Below are 25216 nucleotides of genomic sequence, written 5' to 3'. Positions count from 1 at the left end.
ACAGTCATTATGGAGGACATAGAAATAGAGTCAGACCAAGCTAAGTTGGCAGCGATTTTGATAGCTCAGCCTGTGCAAGTGTCAAGTAAACGTCATAATTTCATAAAAGTTTGACATTCTAAATAACACTTGCACTGTCTCGGCTGTCAAAGTCGCCGCCAACTTATTTTGGTCTGACTCTTCACGCTTTGTAAAAAAATCAGCTGTGAATCTGCTACGATTCATGAATTGATCTTGCAATAAAAAGCCGATAAAAATATGACTCAGGTCAATGAATACCTACTATAATTGTAAATACATAAACATTAAAGAATACTTTGTCCATTGGAATACTTTACAAGTTAAGCGTACGATCACAAGTACAAGTGTAAAGCTATATAAAAGTAAAGCTAAGTGAAATATCAAACCAATTGATGAAGTAGAGGTAATCTAAATATACGTATTTAGGTTATCTTCACTTCATCAATTGGTTTGTCAAATTATTGATAAATATCAATTTTTGTGTTTGGTTGATATTAGCACCAAAATATTAAAATCAAACATTCAAACTCTTTGCAATTCTTAAAATATTGAATTCAAGGCTACATAATGAAATGTTTCCCTTTCTATTCAAATTTTAAATAAATAAATATTTCACTTTTTTTTAAGTCAGTGGCAAACAAGCATACGGCCCGCCTTATGGTAAGCAGTCTCCGTAGCCTATGTACGCCTGCAACTCCAGAGGAGTTACATGCGCGTTGCCGATCCTAAACCCGCCCCCCCTCTTTGAGCTCTGATTCACTGCATGATAAGCGACTACTATGGAACAATATTAAATATTTTTTTTAGTAATGCTAAAATCTTATTCACTAAATATACCTTATTACTTCTTTCACGAATATTTCGAGAAATTTGATGTGTTTTCATTTTATCAACATTTTGTATACTTAATAATAATAGTTTCATGTCTTCCAAATTATTAATGCTATAAAATTTAATAGAGTTTTATAAAAAGAAAGAAAGAATTTAATATAATTAAATGGTGAACGTAAGCTTATTGTATAATATAATTTAAGTTTAACATGCTATGATTGTGGTGGAAGATGCATTTATGTAACTCATCCACTGACAATGACATGACAGGACAAATAGTGCCAAATATACTACAGTTCTTGCAAAATAAATTATTCTGATTCTTATCACTATTAGTTGTTAATAAGGTAATAAAAAAATCACTAAGTGAAAATTGTTATTGTGTTATTAAGGTTTAATAATGAAATATAGCTAACAAAAGAATGGACGGTCTATGACGGAGAATGACGATGCCTATAATCACTCCAGTCAGACGTATTTGCCATCAAACCTTGATGAATTTTAAAATTAATTTTATTCGTATTGCGCGTTTAAGCTTTATTTATCGTATACTCGTAAGTTGTGTGATTAAGCTAAAATTAATATAAGTATAATTATATTATTATGATTTAGTCCCACCTAATTTAATGAAATATGAAGGTACCTTTATATAATAAAAATACTAATAAAGTCTACTAAGGTACCCAAAGAAAATTTGCTTGATTTGATTCACACCAAACTATGAACAGTAAGTAGTTGATCCAAGAATTGTAACCTCGCTCAAACTGAGGCTGCACCATATAGCCAACAGCTATACATTCATAAATTCACTTACCAACGGTTATGAATGTTAATAATTAAACGTCGGCTAAGGCACCTGGATAACTTTTATACCACACTGTTCCACTAGCTCAGTGCAGAACAAAGAACTTTAGCACTCCACTAAATAAACTTTATTTTAACCTCATATTATACGCAACACGAATATAACAAAGTTCGTTTGAGTTCCTGAAAGTTGAATAAGTAAATAGTTATTTAGCTTAAATAAATATCCTCTATTGCTTGCGTATGTATGGCCAAACAAAAAAGGTACCTAATCAGAAAACTCTGACAGTAATTTTATTGCTTAAGGCCATTTAGCCAATGGCTGTTTAGTATAAATAAATACTTGGGGACAATCTAACACAGATCTACGGTACTCGGCAACGATATACATACGTATATAGATAAAAAACATACTTATATACATAGAAAATACCAATGACGCAGGAATAAATATCTGTGTTTATCACACAAATAAATGTCCTTACCGGGATTCGAACCCGGGAACAACTGCTTCATAGGCAGGGTCACTACCCACTGGGTCGGTCGTCGAACTGCTGTAGGTAGTATCTACAGCCTGTGTGGATATCATAGGTACCTATGTAGTGATTGCATTAGGGATCTTTATTTAAATAAATCACATCTTGTATTTGAACAACAACATAACAAGACATTTTTTTTTTAAATTAAAACTGTAGCTAAACTCGTCATGAAAACAAGCGCAAAATTTTACGCATTTGAGTAACAAATCTTTGATAAAAATACCAAAACTAATACAAATCTTTGGTGAAAATACAAAACCTAAATAAATATGTTTTTAATTTTATTAATTGATTGCACATGTTATAAATAATTAATGGCGCTATTTATAATAAATACCCTTTTAAACTCCGAAGACTACAGTATGTATACCTCATAGTAGTAGCAGCATAAGTAATTTCTTTTTGTTTCAGGTCTACTCCAAAATTGGTGGGCTCAGACGCGTCGTATAGGCTGAGTCACTATGAAATCGAGGCGCTCAACGCTGTAAGTATATCTAGCTCAGTTATTGTAAATAGGTTTTCACGGGATATGAAAATTTCACTAGCAAGCTGTGAACAATTAACAAACGATACTAATGAATAATACACTGGCACAGTCAGCAACAAATAGACTGCGATACAACTTTCATACCAATACACCTCTATAATGGTTCTGGCACCGATAGGTACCTATTACATTTAACGAGACGTAAATCACAAATCCTTTAAAAGAAGTGTTACGCTCTGTTTGACAAAAAAACACAATTTCAGATAAATTGCCTCCATACGTAAATTTCAGTAGCATGAAACGATTTCAATAGAAATAAATAATTTAATTTATTTTTAATATAACCTAAATAAACATAGTGCAATTCATTTTTGATTTAATTTGCGTGCATACTCGTAGTCATCACTTGAGACAATTTTGGTAAGTGCGATGTTTTGAATATAAATAAAGTTACATTGCGTGCTGAATAATTTTACCAGAAAAAATAAAAGTCGTACATTTTTGTACAACATATGAAAATTATTATTTTTGGACCTACATTGACTATCCTTAGAATATGTAATAGGTGAATCAAAACTTGCAACGCGAAAACAGTTCAAAGGACACATACTGACATAGACAGAACTGTTGACATTAAAATCAGATTTAAATAATGAAAAGGGCGACCTAAACACTATCCCTTTTTGGACCTACATTACTTATTCTAACCACCGTATTTATTATGTAGGTTCGCACGTTAGACATTTACATAGATTTAATTAGATACGACATAGTAGGTGTAGTTCTTTTTAGTTTTATCTAAAACGCAAAAGGGATATATAAATTCATGAGCTGAGCTGCATAAACCTCATGAGGAGGATATGTTAGTTAGTACACTTAGTAGTCTATTTATGTCTTCGAAGTTATATGGGTGATAACCTATAAAAATCTATTAAGAGTTTAATTTTTCCACTACCTAAAGGTTGTCTGGAAGAGATCGCTCTGTAGCGATAAAGGCCGCCTATTGTTTACCTCTATCTTCATTTATTATAGGTATAAATATTTGTTTTCATGCACATTTATTCAGAGGTAAAGAGGATTTGTGTTTAATTAATGACGTTTGTTCTGATAAATGTATTAAGGTAATAATTTATTTGGTTCCTTAACACTATAAAAACGATCAATTTTTATAATTTTTTTATCCTTGGGAGTGAAATCAGTTATAACCTCGTGTATGCCGTCGTGAAATGATACCCTTCACTTGAAAACTTTAATGTTTTAAATGATTTTACACTGGTTGGCTACATCATAGTTCATATTTAGAACATTTTATAAACGACTGAGGTGTATAGGTACAGTCACGTCTGAAAATATCTACTGCATTTTAAACTGTACATATAATTCCAATATTTTATCGCTAAACCTGCTAACATGTTTATATGAAGCCATTATGATAATGGGTATATTGCGAGGCACCCATTCAACTGAGGTCGTCCGATTAGAGACATTACCATAATCTAGCTCAGTCTCCCGCGGCGATGGCGAAGGTGCTTGTTCTATGAAACAAAACAACAGCAGATCCATAAACCCACTATCTACTAGCACTACGATATAACGAGCAACCAAGTACAGTTTTAATGATTTTAAAATATGTAATGAAAGTCTTAAATAGTTTTTTTTTTATATTACGTCGGTGGCAAACAAGCATACGGCCTGCCTGATGGTAAGCAGTCTCCGTAGCCTATGTACACCTGCAACTCCAGAGAAGGTACATGCGCGTTGCCGACCCTAACCCCACCCCTCCTCGTTGAGCTCTGGCAACCTTACTCACCGGCAGGAACACAACACTATGAACTAGTTATTATTAGTTATATGACTAGTTATTCGTTGAACCCAAATAATGGTCGTTCGTTGAAAAAATAACCTCGTTCTCGAATACAATATCGTTGCGTTTCTATTAAACCCTTTATCAAAGTTAATAGCGTCTATTTTTTCCATCAAATGGTATGCACAATCTATTTGCGCTCTGATAATTGTTAGTAGGTTTTGACATGAGGGTGTAAGTGTCAAAGTTATTCTACTTAGTGGATAAACTTATAAAAGTAGTCACCCGCGTCCCATTAGTCTTGATTTGGATGGACGCTTCAGGAATTTGTGTCACACTCAGCAATGATGATGTAAGCCACCGATTTTATGAGATTCATCTATAGCTAGAGGTTCCTTGTGTTTAATTTAAGAAACGAACAAAGTGCCAAAAATATGTACACACTACCTTAATTTACGGACAAAAAGATCATGTATACATCTTTTTGGCACTTTGTCTTGTCCGCGGCGATATTTAATACCTTGACTGTACAACAAAAAAAACTCTAATACGAAAGAAACTCTTTAACGAAGTTAAATAAATATTATAGGACATTATTCGTATACTTGATAATTGGACAGTATCATAACGACTTAGTGAAAGATTGCGTAACGTAATGCATTCACTGGCAGCGTCTCTATTTGTAGGCGTGTTGAGGTACACAGGGGAGAAAGCACGACATCCGCTACACACGTAGCTTGCGCCGACAGTGAATGCGTTGTTAAGATCACACCACCAAGCATGTCTACATATATAATGGCTAGACATATAGAAATCAAATATTTGGCCTGCTGTTTATTTTTATCTTTTGTACAAGAAAAGATATTTAGAATAAAATGCAAATACTGGCAGCTAGCTTACAGCAGAGATAGAAGTGCCAATTCACGTTACAGGGGATGTTATCGGTTGTTTAGTTTTTTTCCAAAATGTTATTTAATATTCACTGTTATTTATATATATTTAGGTAGGTATAACATTCAAAATCTTATTTAACATAGTTATGAGTACACCTCATTAATTATGAAGCACACAAAGATATAAAAAAAAGTCTATAAGAAACCAAAACTAAACTGAATGAATTTGCTTGAAAGATAAATATAATATTATTTAGAAAACGATCTTACATAGTTCGACCTAGATTCTTGACTGAAAAAGACCAGCACGGCTACCACCAGATTGACACTGACATATTCGCTAGCGCGTGCGTAACTTACTTTCTATGCATCCCGCTCGTACTCGCATATTAGTCCGAACGAGATGTATAGAAAGTAAGTTACGCAGACGTTAGCAAATATATTAGTTTGACACTGCTAAGCAGTCGTAGTAAGGCTGCATACAGTACCTACTTTTAAATCTAAACTTTTAAAATGTCTTATAAATGTTAATATAATTTAATTCAGGCCATTTCCATTTAGGGTATACCTTTATTAGGGACTAACCTTTATTAAGGACAATACCGGGAGCAAAAGGGACAGGGCCGAGTGCACTGCCCTGAGGCACTTCCTTTAATTGTATAACAATAGAAGTTAATGCCGTAAATGTGGAACAATATTAACTTACAATTGTAATTATGGTCTTAAGAAAACAAGCTGTATAAACCTGGGTAGATATAAGAAAAATAGTGGAAGAGACTTCGTTACCTTCTCTGTTGTTGACCTCTGAATCATAACATGATAGCTTATTTTAAAACCATTTTTCATTAAATACATATTACGCGTTCCTGTATTACTAACTAATGGGTGTTCAAAGAGTCAAAACCAAAATGCAAGCAATTTCTCAATATTTGTCAATTGCCAATCTATGTATAATAAGAATCAAATTAAGTAACTATCCAGAAATAAATAATTCATTCTACTTACATACTACGGGTAAAACTATATGAATTAATTTTGATGCACAAAGTTTATTATTGGTTAGGGTTACATTAATTGGCAAGCGCTTATCAGACTCCTCTTTTTACTTTCGGTGCCATTACGACTGCCGTAGTCTCAAAGGGCTTAATAACAGGCAAAACGCGATTTTTCAGGAGAGTCAAAAAACAGTTTTATTTTGAGAAACAAATCAAAACTTTTTTTTTATTTAAAACTAATACATGTTGACTTATTTTTAGCTTTCTGAGCTCTTTTAAACTGATTGATTTAACTTATTATATATTACAGTGCGTATTTACGAAAATAGCATGTCCGTTACGCCTAACATGAGTGTTTTTAAAAAAAAAGGGCGTCCTTTGCGCTACTTTTGCAAGGTTTACCTATATTAGCAATAAAAAAAAATAGTATACTAATTTAGTATATAGTATACTTTATAGATTAGGCCTCATAGATTAGGTTCAGGCTTTATCTATAAAGTTAGAAGTTGCTACAGTAAATTTTGAAATGAGCGAGGTTATAATCACATTCTGTCACTAGCAAATTGTGAATATCTGACAAATGCCCCATTTTCGGTACATTAGCCCTCAATGGGGTCTAATGAGATAATGGAGGGGAAAGGTAAACTTGCACTGGACTAGTATTCCTATTGACTACACGCAAGCGCGGGTCGCTCGATTTCTCGGCCAAGCTAGTATAACGTGACCTGGACATCTGTTTCAACTTAGGTTATTTGAGAGTGCACTTATATTATCTCGCTGAGTTCTCAACTCGATCTGCTTGGTAAGCGTTTGGAATGACACCCCTGGACAGTTTGTCGTCAAAATTTTGTTCGCTTTAGGAACATTTGCAAGTTTTACTACTGTCTTGTGAGACAGGGGAATTTGTTCTGCGTTATTATTATATTATGGGCACCGGTTCACTCATATGCTCATTCATTATGCACGTAACAAACGTAAGGTCATGGCTTTTTTAATACATTATAAATATTATGATCTAAGCGTAGCTCTATATCTAAACATATTTTGTATTCAATAAGAAGTTGTAAGAGACGCGATGGAAAACCACTCCACTCCAAGAGTAAATTATCCACTGATGTCTACCAGCCTCAGATAAATTAATCATCGTCAAAAGTATGTATTAAAAAATCAAAACATTTCTCATTTTTATTTTTAAGTTTGTACAATATAAACTTTAACAACATAGATACATCATTTTAGCAAAGTGCTTCTAGAATATCTCATTTTAGATAAGTTATCGTTTTCATTATCCCCCACCTTAAGCCGGCGCCACACTACCCCCGCGGCCATTTGCTGAATCACCGCAGCTTAATAGGGTGTGAACTTATTTATCTGAGTTCGGGTGACTCCATTTAGGGGTAGTCATGATCTCATGATCATAGCAAAAACTAGTGTCTTTATTAAATTAGCATAAAATCGGAGTAGAACGTTTCATTTTTCATCCTTACAAATCAATCGCCATAAATATTAGATTTAACAAATTTTAGTACTAACTAGCTAAAATTCCGAAAACGAACATAACATAATAGAAACAATTTACTGAACTTTACTAACCAACGCGTTACATACATTACCGTATCCATGCAAGTATTAATAGTCTCTGTGTCTTAATTTTTGAATTACTCACTATTTGCGTAATTCTCTTATGATTAAATGGTTAAAATGTTAGATTATTTATACTCGTACATTTGAAAGTAAAAAGCTTGAATTTGATCGTAAATAGGTTGTCTTTGAAAGTACATTATGTGTAAATGAGTTTGACCAGCGATAAAAACGGACGAGGTCGAGTTTTGCTACTTTGGGGTTTCTGTTTTTCCTGTTGCCTCTAGAAGCTACCATGACTTTATAAGTAACATAACCAGTAGGGCTAATATCGTCGGCTCTTTATCATATGTCACCATGCCTGCCACGGTCTAACAAGTATGTAAGCGCGAAAGTGACGGGCATAGTGACAAGTGATAAAAATGGAACCACGCTGCCACCGCTGCAGTTTAATTATACCTTTACTACTGTCACTAAAAATGTAATTATTAAAAGAAAGAAATTCAATAACCATTAGATTAATTGAAATGAAATGGGCAGTTTTCCTGGTGGTGGCAGGCGTCAGGAGTCGAATGATGTCGTGGACTAATTACTCAGCCTTTACGGCGGGTGTAAAGTGGCTGTAAAGCGGCCAATCCATCGGACGCTTTTTTACAATTGAAATGCTATGAGTTTTACGGGTGCTGAGCAAGTTGGAAATGTTATTTTGATAATAATTAATAATTATATGACGATAGTAATAGATAGATAGATAGAATACTCTTTATTGGCAAAGCTCAGTAAAAATATACAATTGATTCAATGTAGAGGCAGACAATAGGCGGTCTTATCGCTAAAAAGCGATCTCTTCCAGACAACCTTTGGGTAGCGGAAATAGAGAAGTTAATCGAAAAAGTAGGTGTTGCTAAACTGTTATGAAGCCTACATTCACACACACAATTACAAAAATAATGTTTGACTATTACTTAATGTGTGTTAGATTGTTTTAAATACATATATCTATTTAATACCTACTTCGAAATATTAATGTCAACTAAAAAAGTGAAACTTTCTGGCAGAAATAGTTATGAATTAATCTGGATTTGTTATGCATATGATTGTGTTAGTGTGAAAGTGACGTTTCTGGTTGAAGAAATGTTATTGTTTCATTTTTTTTGCAAATATACGATAGAGCGACTTATATTAGGTGTTCATAGAACTGTACCCCTAGTGTAAATTTATTCGATAGCGAAACGTGACGTACGCGTTTGCGTTAAGTCTCATTTTGTATGGTATTTTGAGTTTCCAAAACGTCCCGCTTGGCGCGCTGTTTCTAAATCCCATACAAAATGAGACTTAACGCAAACGCGTACGTCACGTCACGCTATCTATTAAATTTACACTAGGGGCTCTGATCGAATCAGAAACACGTAACTACATTCCAGAACTCGAGTTGTAGATGTAGGCGTCAAGACCGCCAAGGGGGGTCAAAATGGTTACTGAGTGGGACCCACGGAACACCATACACGGTGCAGGCCGGGGTGCAGGCAGACCGAAAAGGAGATGGCGCTGGCGGGACGACTTGGACGTAATATATCCATAATGGTGGGAAAATGCCAATGACAGGGTCGAGTGGAGGAAACGAGGGGAGGCCTTTGCCCGGCAGTGGGACACTAAATAAGGCTAATATATATATATATACATGTAGCATATCATTTCTTAGTTCTTCAAAAATAACTTTAAGGCTTCTAAGTTATAAGCTGTTTAATTAAGTAAAAATTATGTCACTTTTGTGCATGTAAATGATTGATTTGTTAATGAAAATACAAAAATGCTGTATGTATTATAAGATTTGCGGGTTAACCTCAATTCCTCATGGATACCATCAGAACTACATTTAAATAAAAATGGGACAATTCTGAAAATATATAGTTTCAATAAAATAAAAAATGTTTTCCAAATTGGCTGAGAGATTTAATGACCGCGAGTTCTGAGGTAACAAACATAAAAAACCGTATACTTACAACTGAATTGAGAAACTCCTCGTTTTCTAATTTTGCAGTGGTTTAATGAATTACATTTTACCCTTCACTTATCTAATACCATCTATTATAAAGTTTCAATGTCTATTCTTCTGATTTATCAATTAGTAACGGTATTACGTGGGAACATACTCGTAAGTTTGATTTAGCTAATTTTTTTTTATTTTATTAAACTTCAACATCATACAAGAAAACGTAACATGACAATTTCCACATCACAATCCCGACACAATACGCGTTTGACTTCCATTACCTTTACGTGGAAAAATATCAAAGGCTCCGTTAATGCATCGCCTGAGCAATCTCCAAATCGAGGGGTGCATAATTTATCACAGTGCTGCTATATCTGCTGCTATTTTTATTACATCACACGTTGAAGAATGAATTTCAAATGGTGTCGGAAGTTTACGTTGGGGGAATAAATCCTTACCCGCTACTGGACTGTTTTGATGCACTTGTTTTGGTGCATATTTTAAAGTGAAGGTATCGCTTAAATTGTTAATGGTCTAATTTTATTTGTACATGGTATCAATACTTATATATTGAAACATACCATATAATTATGAAATGTTATTATTAAAAAGTAACTAAAGTAAAAAAAAAATAACTACTGAATCTGAAAACTTTGTCCTATTTTCCCAATTAATAAAACAAACTTTTATAGCTTTTCAGTCTGCCTCTTTTAATACCATACAAAAGTGGAAATTCTCGCTGGAAAAGTTACTAAAATTAGTAGGATAGATAGAATGTGACTAATATTTTTTGTACTTGTAGTTTTGCATGATCTGTCTTAAATTTCGTATATTTTTTATAGATATATTATTAAAAAAGTAGTTAAGCACTAACTTGGTTCCATGTTTACTAGCGCCCGTCTAATTTAGTATATCTTGTTACTGTTTGAGTTGGCAAGTCCTTAGCGTTTCATCTAAAAGCTGGAAGCTTGACAAGTAATAGCGTAAATAACAGTTTTATTTTCTCTAAGCGTTGAATTTAGTGTCCATTTAGAGCCATATTTCGTTCGCCAGTTAAACATTATATTTTCTCCTTTATTGTGTTTTGGGTATTTTAAAAAGGTTTTTAAATGGCAATATTCATAAAACGTAAGATCGTTTATTATCTGCATTAGAATATAAACTAAAACATGTTGCAGTTTTAAAATTCAAATATGCTGAGATGATGGCTTTTCGCAATTCAGTTTTCCGATATCAAATTGTCAGAATTGAAACTGTAGATACGTTTGCAAAGAAATATTGCATGATAGGTAAGCGCATGTTGGAGAAAACACGACTCAAATATAAACTGAAACGATATCCTGTGTGATACAAGTTAACGTTGAAAAGATTTAAAAGAAAAGCGATTTAAAAAAAATCGTACTCGAAACCAGTAGTTTTGTGTCACTATACAGCTTGTATTTTTGATAGGGTAGTTAATTTAGGCTGTAATGAACACGCTTTTATAGGTTTTATAAAAAAATGGACGACTTTTATTTTGCCCTATAAAGTAATTCAGCAAGCAATGTAGAGTCTGTTCGGAAAGAAAGAGTCGTGGAATGTATTGGGCCCCATTACATTCCACGACTCTTCACTGTATCACTATTTTGTTTTACCTAACTCAAAACGTCACATTTAATGACGCGACGTCACAACTGTCACAAGTGACCATGGTGTACGAAATACATTACCGCTCGAAAAAATTCTAAAATTAATTATGCTCTGGTAGTTAACATTGAATTTAAAACATCTTTCAATTTTTTTTATAGCACTATAGCCTAAGTCTACATTAAGTTTGTGGTTATATCAAAAATACATTCTGTGTAGTTTAAATTCGTTGTTTATTACCCAGACTGAAGAATTTAACAACCGAGGTATTGACTTGCTCGAGAATTTCAAGTGTTTTCAGAGTTCTATTACTTAATGTAAAAAATACCGTTTGTATTTCTGTATCAAATGAGGTATCAACTGGTGCCATTTTATTAATATCAAACTTATATTGGAGAGTGGGTAATATTTCTCACACTTCATACACTGCCCTCGTTGTACTGTCCGAAATAAATCAAATGCAGAGTAGCCCTTACGCTTGAGGGCTCAGCCACCATATATCATTTCTTTAACCTTAAGAAGTCTTACAAAAGGCACTCTTTAATAAAAAAATAAAATAAAGGAGGTATGTTACCTATTAATGATTGAAAGCGATAGAAAAGAAAATAAACTCATTAGAAATGTGACTATATAGGCGCATGCTAAAATTATCCTCGACCTATAAGTATTACGAATGTGGAAGTGCTTAAAAGAATGAAAAAATAGTTGGAAAAAACAGTCACGGTGAAAAAAGGAAAATATCATATATTGGACACATGTTGTACAGAAATTACAAATATAATATACTACAACTAATATTAGAAGGAATATCTAATCGTTCAGACGTACTCTCTGGATAACAACAGTTGAACCCGTACAATAATTGATGGCAAGAGAGGAAGGGGAAGAAGAAGGTTCATCTGGCTTGACAACGTTAAAAAATAGATGAACGTGAATAACGCCGCCATACTGGCAAGAATGGCTAAGAGCAGGAGAGAGATGGTATAGTTGGTCGTCGACGTCCGTTAGGGCATTGCAAATAAAGAAGAAGATTAATGATTGGGTATAATCAGAAATCCAGCTATGAGCTCTAACTGATGTCATTCAGTTATCGTGCATTCCTCTTGTACTTGTCCGAATATGTATTGGCGCAGGGGAGACGTTCGATAACTAAATAACATGATTCAAATATCATTCTGATTTCAGTGTACGGTCGAATTGGCCTGTCTGACAAACTTGTCACTTCTAGTAATTGACGTAGGTAGGTGACGAACCTAAAAGCTTTATTTTTTAGCGTGCGAAAACGACGGTATGTCCGGGTGTTGTCTTCAACAGGTCGCATTTCTCAACGTGTTCTCGTGAAATGATTTAAGGAGGTTCAATAATCACAAAAAAAAAACTATATATTTAGTTTTTTTTTTTAATTATTCATAATGGCAGAGCCATGGCGGTTCGCGAGATCTACACCTCACAGAGACATAAGTAAATAGGTACTTGTTTTTAAGCGAGATATCGATGATTTCTAATAGCAACGCTTTTATTTATAGGTATTTAAAAAATACATCATGAAAATAAATATATTAAAGACATGTTTCTCTTCGTACCGAGTAGACTCATCGAGAGCACACGTTGGCGGACCGACGCAGACTCAACGTAGGTAAATAAGGAGTGAAACATGTCGAGCGTTTTTGACTTAAAATAAAATTACGTGAGTGACCCGCCTTAACATATTTAATGTTATTTTTAAAATGTCTGGGTCCCACAGAAGTTTTATGTTATATAAAATCATGAGAATAAAATGAAAAATTGCATGCCGTTATCTATCAATCAACAGTCATGCTTATCTGTTTGGTTCAAAGTAATTTTCTCACGATAACTTTTCTCTGAATATAAATGTTATGCCATTTTTAATCATAATTTAAAGACGATCAACCACAAAATAGCTTCATTTCTATTTTAAACCTTAGTATCAAGGGCAAAGGGTTTAAATCGTTTATTTTACAATTCACGAATTGTACGGCACGCCATTTTTTTATCCCCTATCGGAACATTTGTCAATATCGTAAAATTTGTCTATAACAACGTATTTCCGGTTTTCTGGCAGCGGAAGTAGACAGTGCGTGCCGTGGCGTTAGAGGGGAGCAAAAATTAATAAGAGGAAACGCGATTTTAACGACTTGTAGACAAATTGGTGCGGAACGATCATTTGTTATCGAAGTCTGGGTATTGTGCAGGGGTTAGGAGGCAGAAATAGAATGGTAGTTCGTCACTACATCAGTTATCAGCTTGCTTGGTAGATAATAGCGGCAAGAGCAAGACACGGTTATTTCTGTCAAAAAAATATTGTGATCTAGTTGTGCCTAGTGATCTTTGTGGGTGAATATAATAGAGCAAGATCCCAGAGCCGCCAGACCGTACTTATTTTCTCATGATTAAATTTATGGGATAATATAGTGTTAGTATGTAAGTACTTTTAATGTCTGCATACTTGCTATATTGGCCCGACGGCCATTTGTCCGATACAAGGTGCTAAAGGTTGGTAAAAATATTACTATATTTCGTAAATTCCCATGGCTGATTTTTATGTGTTTTAGAAAATATTATAAAAAATTGATAATCAACAGTGCCAGACCATTTCCGCCTGTAGTGACTTTTACCAGATGCTTTAAAACTGTCAAAATGATATGGTCACTTTACTTATACTCTCACTCTTGATTTTTATATGAATATAAAAATTAGGGAGCTATTACAAACCATTTTGTAAGTAGCCAGACCAATTGCAGGGGCCCAACCATTTCCCAAGCCCACATAAAGTTACACACAGACACACATATAAACTTTTGTCACTCATAAGCGCATTGTAATATGCCTACTTGCATAATATACTATCTCTATCTGAACCCATCGGTATGGAGGAGAACCTTGTATGTATGAAAAAAACCGTCATAAAACCTTAAATAGGTGACGCCACAATAACTAGAATATTTGATTGATTAGAATATTGAGATTTGGAACTGTTATTTGCAGCTGACAACTGGACACTTCTGCAACTGTTCTCCCATAAGAGACCCTCAATCTATACCATTGGTTACAAATACCGGTTGGGTCATTTTAATTGTTCGTACATGTACTAAGCACAGATACTTTTTTGTGATTTCTCTTAGCAAAAATTACTGTGTAAGTATCTGTATTGTTTCAAATAAGATATTATACGTCAATCGTCCTATATTATGTGGGTGAATAGAATTAATTTACAAAGTGGATATGCACTTTTGCGGCTGGATGTACTATGCATAAATACTGGCTGCAATCAAAAAAAATATGATAATAAAGAAATATTTTCTGTCGGGTTTAAAATAAAAGTCAGTCATATTCTCAAACCTAGTAACTCAATGAAAATTGTGCCATAGCTACAAACAGAGTGACTAATGTTTGCTCCCTTAGTAATAGTTAACTTATATTATTAAGTACTGGCCAAAACAATATAACGTTGCTCCGTCCATTAGCTGTCAGAGAACAATTTGTAACTATGACTGGTTGGTCTTGGGGAGAAGCCGGGCCGAGAATCTTGGCGGGATTTTGCAAATTAAAATTAAAAGTATTTCTTTTCTAAGAATTATGATGGCATTAGGTAAACACAAAATGGTAATCGAATGGTGTTTTATAAAATAAATCTTACTAGTGTCACTGTGATTTGCTTGCAGCAGCCCAAATATATTTATGTAACGTACATCACGTGTGTAGTACCTAGATTTCATTAAGTACTTGTTTATTTTAATAGCATAGTTTAAAACAATTGATATACGATATAATCTTACAGGTAATCTCACTAAAGCTGTGATATAAAAATTAAACCTTAATCAAAAATGATCACAGGGTAGTCGGATAGGTCCCTAAATTTTTCAATATTTTTAAATACTGTCGTCATCAGACTATTTCTGTTTTGCTCGCAGTAACCCAAACGTGTTTGGAAATCATACGTCACGTATACCTTCGTCGTTTGTTTTATGGCACCAACTCGGCAAGCATGCAAAATTTGCATGTGCGAAGCATCTAGATAATCCCGCTCTGTTTTCGCATGATATTTACTTACATGGACTGTTTAAATATGGCTCTCTCAAAAAGGACCTTTAGCGTTTATTATATACTTTATTCACAACTCATATATTTAATGTAAATTTTAGGGTTTCGTAGCCGAACTGGCAAAAAAGAACTCTTATAATAATGAAAATCTAGCTTAATAGGTAAATAATTTCCATGAAAATTGTTTTGGACATGATTGGTTGAGACATTAATGACTTTATCCCAAAAAACTTATCTTTTTATTGAAAGACGTAATTGCTTCGAAAATACGTCCATATTTTGTATTATATGAAGGTATGGAAATTATTGTGCGTGGTCCGACATGCACTTTGCCGGTTTTTTTTAATACAAGCAGGTCTCCAAGCACTCTTATTTACATAAATAGGTATAATTTCTTTGGAATAAAATGTGTTTTACCCATATAATTATAAAATTAATTATACGTGATTAAGTCCCGTTTTCGTGATTAATGTAGTACCTTGGTAAAAGTTTGTTTATATTTTTATAAACAGTGCCTACCTTTCTATTTTTCAAGGTATATTTTGCAATAACAGTGACTTTTAACATATTCCTATGTTATATTTCGATTTCTATGTCTGTCAATAAACATACTTCTGTACATAAGACCATTTGGATCAATCACGCCGGGCCCCAAGTCGGTAATGACGCGGTATCGTCGCCCACCGCACTTATTAGTGGATTGTGCTGTTGCATGTACACTAGATGTGGCTTTAAAAAAAAGCTAGTTTTGTAGTTGTTCTTAAAATTTATTACTCAGTAATATAACGTCCTACTGACGTTTAAAAGAAAAAAAAATCCTTGATAATATATAAAAAAGCCGCAAAAATTCTACTTTACAATCTTGTAGTGGCCTTCATAAATTTTATAACTATTTATTATTTGCGGTCCGTTCAGCATGAAAATAGCATCCAGAAACTTAGGACGATTGAAACTTTTATTACAACCTGTGTGGCCTAGTAGGTAGCGAGCCTGCCTATGAAGCCGATGGTTCCGGGTTTAAATCCTGGTAAGGGCATTTATTTGTGTGATGATCATGAATATTTGTTTCTGAGCCATGGGTATTTCCTATTGTATATAAATATTTATATATTATATATATTGTTGTCTAAGAACCCACGCCTAATTGAGTTTACTGTGGGTCTCAGTCAATTTGTGTAATATTTATTTATTAAATTTTATTTAGGTATCTGTGATACTTTCTTTACAAAAACGTAAATACATTAGTCTGCCTAATAGTATAATTGGTTCTACGTTGGTAGAGATAAAGTCAATAAAACCTTTGACTTTTGACATTTAATAAATATGAACCTACGTCTTCGAATGCTACGGTTACCGACCTAAGTTATTTTATTACACGTGATATTATTATTGTTTTGTCGTATAATACTCGTATCTGGGAGACCAAGCTTTGCTCGGAAAACATATAAAAATTCTAAAATTGCACGTTTCCCAGAGATAAAACCTAGCTAGATCGATTTTACGCCCCTGAAAACCCCTATATAGCAAATTTCATTGAAATCGTTAGAGCCGTTTCCGAGATCCCCGAAATATATAAATATACAAGAATCGCTCGTTTAAAGGTATAAGATTTGCCGGTGACCGTGTAAGTACACTATACAGTCAGATTTGTGTATCACTTCCAGTTTCCATACATCCTGCACCAAAGAGTCAACTAGACAAATTCACCCTCCCGCATTGTCGCTTTGATCTCAACGACATGTTTTGGTTTCCACAACACCCGCCAGAGGGGGCATCGATGTTGGTTTCAATTTGAACCTCGTCTGGATGGAAGATTAATTTTTAAACCTAGTTCTAGGTAGATCTGAATGTAGAGGTTGATTCTGTCTTATAATATTATGTATATTCCAAAAAAAAAAAATTTTTACAGAAATTTTGAATCATTTGACTGGACTTTGAAGACTAAGATTTTGTTAAATAATTTTTTTTTTATGTATACATTATGTAAGAAGGTTTCTACATTAGCGAGTTATAGTTATCTAAAGTAACTACCGTGAAACCATATTTATTTTCAAAGATATATACCTCATTTGAGGAACCGTCTACTCGCTAGCCATAATCTAAAAGGTTTATTGCACGTAATATTTTCAATTTGTTCCACTAGATATGAGATATGTCGTATTCCATAAGTTACCATAGATACCTCCACACTCCTATTAAGCTGTCGGAATTCTCCCCTGCTGGAGATGGTGCGAATGTTTTTTATTTGATTTCGCATCCAATTTACCGTCGTGTGCCAGAAGCGGCTCGTTGAGGCGAAATGACGAGATATTGTGTAGCTAGCGGCGTGCCGTGGATTTGCCCATTTTTTTGCTTCTGGTTATGATATGGTAGATTAGAAAACGACGATTGAAAGATCATACACAAATGCCAATTGATTATGTAGATTAAGTAACAACTAACGTGAACGTAGGTATTAACGAGAACGTACTTACGAATTACGACGTAAATAAAATAACGGTGGATCGTGTGCGTTTCGGAAGCATGTCTGTTACCGTAAAACCCCTTTTTTTTACTGAAAACGCGTTTTTCTTAGTTAAAACCGGTTTACCGTAAGGCCCTGGTATTTCAGAGATGAGATTTTTCAGTCATAACTAGTTTTCGCAAAGTGCTGGTGACTAATTAATCAAAATTAATTTTCTTTACAACTAGGGGTAACTCATTTTCACTAGTTTTTAAAATATATGAAATATAATCCTTATTAAAATTTCCTGCATTAACATTGGACTCTTCATGAAGACCCTTAAAGTAAATGTTCTAAATCACCTGCGTATTCCATGTCCATTGAAACGCACACAATGTAAACTCATCTGTCAGCGCGCGCGCTGTTAATTGGGGGTCAGGTGCGCGCGCGAATTGCACGCATGTGTACCACCAGCTTAAGAGTACTTTGACACTGTCGACATTTCAATTTAAGTACATTTAACTTTTTCAATCTTGATTTTAGTGACAGTTAATGCTCGTATAGTACCTATTGCAATAATTCTGTCAGTTCCCTGAACTCAGAAGCTATCTAGTTGTTTGTCATGTCTTTAGAATTTTCAATAAAATTTATGCATTTAATGATATTGCGTACCTACACCTATTTATGCTGTTGATTCTCACTTTACCGTCATAAACTCACGGTACGCTACATGTATAGAAAATGATTACAAACATAAACAAAATGCTTTCATAGCTATTTACTTTTTAATCTTTATACCTATACATTTCACGCTTTATAATATTTAAACAATCTGAATCAATCGGACTTGATTTTGTATTCAAATACTTATTGTGTCACTTTACTTCTGTTATCTTTTTATCACCAACAAACAGCGCGCAGCCCCCTTAAGCTAAAGCATGCACGGATTAAAATACCATGATTCTAGGGAGATAAAGTAAGGGTAGCTCACAATAACTTTTAGTCAAATTTTCATTCACATTTTTTCCTATTGTCAAAGTTGGCTGTTACGAATTTGGTATTCAAATGTTTCAGAACGATTTCATGATTTTTAAACGGCGTCGTTGAAATGGAAGAGGCTGGACGCTGTATTTTATTTAACTATACATACCAACTGGTTTATTGTAACCGTGCATAGAAAATATTAAATTAAAATATTTTGTTATTAAAATAATAAATTCAAAACTAATTAAATATTAGTATATCGGTAAGTTATTGTACAAAAGATACATTGGCACTTCTGTTTTAAAACGCATTACAAGTGTAAGCCAACAGACTAGTAAAAACTGTTTTGAACAAAAAATGTTACCTACTATTGTATTTTTTTGTTTATGAATTTGTTAGTATTGATAAACTATATAGTTTGAGAAATATTTACCAGTAAATTAATTTAACTAGCTCTATTTGTAAAGTATAAAAGACGAAAAGGATTCCGTGCTTACAATTAATATTTATACCTACCCGTGTACGCACAGGTTACAAAAGGTGGAGTTGCATGAAAAACACTATACCTATACATATAGGGTTGTCGATTCTCATTTAGGAACCTAGGGGTGCCATCAAAAGGCTCAGAAGGATTAATGCGGTAATTGAAAACGTGTCTCCTGCGGTTCAACCTGCACTTTGAGGTAGCACGGGTTAACCCTTTGTTGGGTGAGTTTTCAAAGCATGCTTGTTCGGCTCATGTTGATTTGCCCGTCACTTTTCGGGCTCTGAGGCAGTGGCGGTCCAGTCTAATTGTAGAATACGAGTATAAATTACATTTTAAAAATACTGTTTTAACTGTTAGAGATTATTACTTATCATTGGAAAATAACGTTGGTACGAAAACATTCAGTAAATAATTTCATAGATTAGAGTCGTAGTACTATACAAGTAGAATTTTAAGTAGGGGGAGTCCGGGAGACTTGAACCTCTTTTTACTCAGAAGCCACTAGAGGTTTATCCGTAAGTGTTAGCAACTCGATATTTCGTGTATAGATGACATATCTAAATAGGTATCTTTAGAGCATAGCAAAGTGCTGATAAAGTACAAAATTTAAGTTCTGCTAAAATATTTTTCTTAAACGGGGTATTGGCTCAAGTCTCCCCAACCTATGGGAGAGTTGACCAGGGGGTGTGGGAGATATGACCATACATATGTTAAGTAGGAAAAACAGTGAAAAAACTGCTGTTTAATCCAATATATTTATTAAAAAAGGAAAGTAGTTGTGACAAAGTATTTTTACCCATAAAACAAAATGTTAAAATTTAATAAACTTTATAAAATTTAAAATCGGCAACATTAAATGAAATTCAAGAGATCAATTATCTTTAAATTATTATTATTATGAATTATTTCTATGAGATCAATTCAGTCAACAAATTATCAAAGGCACATGCAAGGTCCTTTTCATTTTACATAACATAATTCTTCATGTCAAATAAAGTTGTCCACATCTTTGTCAGTTAACCCATCGCAAACTTCGTGAATATACCTATCCTTTGCAGGAACCACATAGTCGAACATTTTTTATGCAACTTACGTCGGTGGCAATCAAGCATACGGCCCGTCTGATAGTAAGCAGTGACCGTAGCCTATGGACGCCTGCAACTCTAGAGGTGTTTTATGCGCGTTGCCGACCCTAACACTCCGCACTCCGTACCCTCGTTGAGCTCTGGCGACCTTACTCACCGGTAGGAACACAACACTTGTTTTTTATTTTATTTTTGGATTTTTTTCTCTTGTCGCTATCTTGCAACACCTTCCTCTTACCTCCTTTGACGTTTGGCCTGCATAAAAATAAAGGAAACCATTATTTAAGCACAGTGTGGGAGAATTGAACCACTGATCATGTCTCCCTACCACCATGCGGCTCAACTCTCCCGCACCCCCCTTTACTTTATATAGATTATGTTTTCTTTATACTCTTACAATAAACATTCCAAATGATCAGTGTTAGTAAAACTACATTAACCAACAAGTACAATAAGATAAAATAATACTACTCACCTGTTTAATTTTCAAAATAGTGTAAAAATATAAAATTTTAATTTTTTTCACTTCGCGACAGCGAAACCACGTTTACTCCAGTCATTTCCAAACCAGACTAATAGCGGCCAATATGGCGTCGCCAAAAGTTGCGCCTTCTGTTAAAGTACGACATGAGCTGTCAACGGCGTCGGTGGCGCGAAATTTGAATTGAAATATTTGTCGTGGTTCAACTCTCCCACCTGGTCATATCTCCCGGACTCCCCCTACTACTTAGTTGGCATAATTTTTTTTCAAAACAATATATGCAAAAGTAGGTGGGTCTTTTCGTTGTGTTGTTTTTGTCCCCAAAATATGTGACGGAATGGAGCGTTTTGTTTTGGGTGAAATTTAGTTATTAATTTGATAAGAATATCAAGAGAATTATAATTTGCAGCTAGAATTACATCAAATAGCACTCAATTTTTTTTATTTGATATAAGACAAAAATAGAAGACTGACAGAGTGGTCAGAAACAAGTCAATGAAAATAATTTTGACCCAAGATTTTGAGCTTCTTACTCGTATGATTCCTGGACAAGCAAAATGTCCTGTAGTGAGAACTCGTGACCCGCGTGAGATATTCTGCACGTGCAAAACGACCTCATTGTATAATAGCACAACTTAATTATTATTATTTAATCAAAGTAGCAAGGAATAAATCTACTCTGTATATTTTTGTCACCTCACGCACCGGTCACCTCGAACAAAAAACAATAATCAAGTGCTTACACCGTTAACGAATGTATTGTTTTCACGTGTGCCGCCGGACAGTGACGTAGTAGTCGCAGCTATGACGGCCGGCAATGTCGTGGGTAAACATGCTGACACGCGAGAATATTAAGGGTAAGACTCGTAAAATTAAAAATTTACTTTTTTTTAGCAAAACACGCTTCTGACCACAAATTCTCTAAAAACATACAGTTACAATACATACTCATAAATTTAGCTTTATTTATTTCATAATACAGATTACATTATAAATTGCAGGCATGTCAACCTATAATAGTACATTACGATACAAGTGTGAAAAGCAGGAAATTCACAACGAGTTGCGAATTACCTTTTCGCACGTGCATTGTACAGTCAGCATCAAAAGTAGCGGATCAAATAACGCTGCATTTTATAATAGCTTAACAAAAACTGATGTCTTTAATAAAGAACAACTGAGACTGTAAAAGATATAGTTTGGGACATGAATATTAGAAATTTATCTATATTTATGGTTTAAGACATTTGGAAAAGTTATCTGAGATGTCAGATACTTTTGGCGCGTTGTTTCATCCGCTACTATTGATGCTGACTGTACAACGTTATACAGTACATATGGCCCTTTAAGTTTTCGACATACGCACGTATAGTGCTAGTAACCGCAATAGGGCGGTAAATTAGCGCCATATGTACTGTAAAAAATCATATTATAACCGTCAATACAAGGATGTCACTAGAATGTTATCAATAAAATATCAATTTATAAATTAAATCATTACAAAATAATAATATTTGAAAATAATGTCAAAATAGAATTTCCTGTGGTGTATCGTCAAAATCTATAATCATTCATAAATTCACTAACAGAATACAACGGTTTATCCAACAAAAATTTCTAGATAGTATTTTGAATATTTAATATTTACGTTCCCTTGATACCTAACTCTGGTGTGTGTCAATCTAAATTCTAAAACCCTTTTACTGTCGCCTCTGTACGTTGCAGCAGAAAAGATTGTTTAAAAATATAAAAATGAAATATGTTAGAGTCAAACTATCTTGGTTTAACTCTATATAATATATCTATATATATATATATATATATATATATTTTTTTTTTTTAATTAGTTAGCAGCGGTTTTGATGGCGCACGGCCCAGATGGTGCACGGCCCACGGGTTATTTTAAACGTCAAACTTCTATGAAATTATGACGGGCTATCAAAATCTCTGCCAACTTATTTTAGTTCTGACTCTAGATGATTGACGCGGCGTAAATATTTGGAGCGTTATTTCGTAATAATTATGTAGTTACGAGAAGTTGTTTGATGTCAGTACAGAGTTTTAAATCTAAAAATTGTCTTTTAATTTACCACTGTATGTTAGCAGCGTAAGTTGGTGGAAACTAGGTATATATCTACTAGCACACAAAAGGGAATGTCCACCTCAATCCTCGTTAAGGTTGCATTGGCGGGCAACCCTTAAAAATGTGTTCATTACGGGTCGTTTCGTTTACACGCGGGGCTTTATAAGCGGCGAACGCGCCGTGAAAGCCCAGCAATCACGGTGCATAGTTCAAGAACAGTAAGTTAGGGCCCGATAATTGTAACTTTTTAAAATCTATTCCAAAAGTATCCTATAATTAACTTTGTATATATATCTGTCTGTTATCTCTTCACTCTTAAACCGCTGAACCGATTTAGATGAAGTTTGGTGAGGAGATAGTTTGAGGCCCGAGGAAGGACATAGAATAGTCTTTATCAATCATCATTATATCATCGTCCCACGAAGAAGAAGTCGTGGGCAGAAGCTAGTACAATTTTGTAAGTATAGGTATTTCATAAACAAATAAATATTATAGGACAATTTCACACAGATCAACTTAGTCCCATAGTAATAAGCTCATTAAGGCTTCGTGGATACTAGGTATATACCTAGCCTACCTACCTATATAGGTAGGTAGGTTTTAACGGCCTTCGTACCCTAGTCGGTAGTAACCTTGCCTACGAAGCTTGACGTCCCGGATTCAAATCCCGGTAAGGGCATTTATTTGAGTGTTCATCACGAATATTACAAATACAAAAAGCGGCCAAGTGCGAGTCTGACTCGCCCATGAAGGGTTCCGTACCATTTATGACGTATTAAAAAAAAACTACTTACTAGATCTCGTTCAAACCAATTTTCGGTGGAAGTTTGCATGGTAATTTTTATCATATATATTATTTTTAGGTTTATCATTCTCTTATTTTAGAAGTTACAGGGGGGGGGGGGGGACACACATTTTACCACTTTGGAAGTGTCTCTCGTGCAAACTATTCAGTTTAGAAAAAAATGATATTATATATTATGTATATCGTCGTCATTTTCGTACCCACAACACAATTCTTTGGGCAAATCGACCTAGTATTTGTGTAAGGATGTCCCATAATATTTATTTTATTTATATATAAATATGTAGTTGTACATGGAAAACATCCATAACCCAAGAAAAAATATTTGTATTACACACAAATCGTCAGGTAACAAGCAAAATTCACTAATTACCACTATTTATAGCCATAATGAACCATATTACTACTCAAAAAAGGTTGATTTTGATTTAATTATTTTTTTAGTAAATTAGTGAGTTTTGCTTGTCACCTGACGAAATGTTCTTACCAGGATTCGAATTCGAACCCGGGACCTCCTGCTTCGTAGGCAGGGTCACTACCGACTATTCTAGGAGGCCGTTAAATATAAATAAATATATAGCTAATTTAAAAAGAGGTTCCAGTTCTTCTGTTTTAAAAGGGTTTACTATAACATCGAGTCGCGTGTATGAAAAGCTTGCAAATCCGTCAAAATGGCCGCGTCAACGGGACCAATTAGTCAAAATAATTGGTCGAACCCGTCATCTGGCTGAAAGGGAAATTAGGCCGTTTTTGTCCTTAACAAAACCTGCGCACACATAAATATCAATTAAACCCAAATGGCTGCCAATATTTGGTAACGGGTTGTCGTCCATTTTGCCATTGCAGTTATCCACGTAAATTTTATGATTATTTCTTTTGTTATGAAAATGTGTAGGTATTTACTACTGTACTCCCTTAAAAAGTATTTTTAGAACAAAAGTTAAATGATTTGTCAACTGTAACTAAACTAAACTACTACCTAAACCTAATTGTTTTTTTTTCGTCTTAAAATCTTTAATACCTTAATACCCGTAATAAGGTTATACCAACCTATGACCGGCTGAATCTTTACGACAGTCTAAAAATCTTCAAGGTGCACGAAAAAGAAAGTGGCATGAGGGACCCAGAGGTTTACATAGAGACATTTGCATTTATGGAAGTTTTAACACGAATTTTGTACATTTGTTTTCTTTTTGTGAGATCTCAAATTCC

The 25216-nt window shown here is 34.2% G+C and overlaps 1 protein-coding gene across 1 annotated transcript in view; it reads left to right on the top strand.

The window, feature by feature from the left end:
• Positions 1–2197: 2197 nt before the first annotated feature.
• LOC133534748 (kinesin-like protein CG14535) overlaps positions 2198–25216 on the top strand; it is a 307943-nt gene continuing 284924 nt past the window's right edge. The window contains exon 1 of the mRNA XM_061874007.1: positions 2198–2679. The gene's annotated coding sequence lies outside the window, so the exon portion shown is untranslated. The remainder of the gene's footprint in view (positions 2680–25216) is intronic.

This window comes from Cydia pomonella, chromosome 2 (assembly GCF_033807575.1).
Source record: "Cydia pomonella isolate Wapato2018A chromosome 2, ilCydPomo1, whole genome shotgun sequence".
NCBI lineage: Eukaryota > Metazoa > Arthropoda > Insecta > Lepidoptera > Tortricidae > Cydia > Cydia pomonella.
This window is presented reverse-complemented; position numbering and strand designations above follow the sequence as displayed.